Raw genomic sequence first — 1,640 nt, 5'->3', positions numbered from 1 at the left:
ACATCCACCCCACTGCAGGGGCCCCTTCTCCACCCCTCTCCATCCCTGGGGTCCCCCCAGCCCCACCGGGGGTGGGGGTGACCTTGTGGGCTGGAGCACACAGCAAACACCATCAGGTGGAGATAAGGAGACGCCAGGAGCCTCCCTGACGTGTCATCAGGGGCTGGCCATGGCTATCAGGTGTTTGCCCACGTAATAAACATGGTGGCCTGGCCTCAAGCATTGTCAAAGGAGCCGGGAGGCGTCTGCCCCTTCCAGGTCTARTAACAGCACCTGATAAGAGACCCACAGCAAGCGAGGGCAGAGCTGGGGGGGACCAGGGAYCTCCCTCCGGCTCTGTCCCCCTGGCAGGACCTGGAGCAGCCACCACAGAGCAGGTTTTGGGGTCTGGTGGGTGCTGCCCTAACAGCGAGGCAAAGGGTGGAGGAGCCAGGGCACCCAGTAGTCCCAGACAATCATAGAAATCCAAATCCCCCAAAAATGTTCATGTATTTGAGTGATCTGGGGGGGTGAGCTGCATTTATGGGGCCCCCATGCAGCCTCTGTCACACTTCATTCACCTCTGGCTAATGAAACCAGTGACCRCCAAGAAAGAAATCCATGCACAAAGATAAATCTCTCCAGCTTTAGCTTGGGCATCCAATGTTAGGAAAAGTGACCCTGGGGGCTGGGAGGGTTCGCTGTCAGGGACAGGGGTCAGATCCTGGATGTGCTGGGGATAATGAGGGGGTGGGTGCCCCTTTGCCAYAGCAGGTGAAGGGTCCTGGCCCCATATCCCCCCTCGTGAGCCCTGACACCTCCTCCTGCTTTCATTAAAAATGCTGGAGRGAGAACCCCCCGGGAGCCCCAGCCCCGGGCAGCGCTGGTCAAGGTAGGCTGATCGCAGGGCCCGCAGGCGGCGGGGATGGCCGGGCTCTATCTCCCTGCCAGGGACATTTCCTGTGTCCCGCGGCTCCCGCGGCCAGCCCGGCATCAAAGGCACCAGAAGTCGATTAATCAGGGCCAGTTCGGGCTGAGCGCGCAGCAGATGGGCCGATAAAGCTGCACGGAGGAAATGGTGCTGCAGGGGCGGCCGTGCCTCAGTGGTCACCCTGGGACCAGCAAAGGGTGGGATCCCCGGGGGGGATGGTGCTCATCACCCCTTTCCAAACACCCCAAACAYCCCTCACACCTCCCCTTTGCAGCCCCTTCCTTCACYCTCACCAGGGGTCTCACAGCAATCCCACACCGTATTTACTCTGTGGTCATTGCAGACATTTTTTTCCCGTCCCCTGTCAAATCTCAGGAAGAAAGTTTATCTGAATGCAAGTTCAAGGCTCTCTCTTATTTATCTAGCGATCAATAAGGGCCACATATTTCCCACAGTCCCCAGAGCTGGCTCTCAGAAAGGGACTATTGTCTAAGGAAAGCCTCACACACCTGATTTGAACCAGGATAAGTCCGGCCTTACACCTGCAGTGGGCAGATGATAAAGGTTTATGGGTTGGGGGAAGCTGGGGAGCACTGCACTCCCCTTGGCTCCAGCCAGGGTTGATCCCACTGGACACAGGCAGCACAGCCAGCTTGGTTTGGTTTGCCCTTCTCAGCCCAGCAGGATGCTCCCACTCCCATGGAGCTGCCCCAGGGATGAGCAGGGCCTG

The 1,640-nt window shown here is 58.7% G+C and overlaps 1 protein-coding gene across 2 annotated transcripts in view; it reads right to left on the bottom strand.

Moving 5' to 3' along the window:
• HNF1B (HNF1 homeobox B) overlaps positions 1-1,640 on the bottom strand; it is a 23,085-nt gene that overhangs the window by 1,522 nt on the left and 19,923 nt on the right. The window lies entirely within an intron of this gene.

This window comes from Malurus melanocephalus, unplaced genomic scaffold, assembly GCF_030028575.1.
Source record: "Malurus melanocephalus ecotype Western Australia unplaced genomic scaffold, MMel_1.1 scaffold_617, whole genome shotgun sequence".
Taxonomy (NCBI): domain Eukaryota; kingdom Metazoa; phylum Chordata; class Aves; order Passeriformes; family Maluridae; genus Malurus; species Malurus melanocephalus.
Note: the sequence above shows the minus strand (reverse complement) of the source record. Positions and strands in the feature narration are given on the sequence as shown.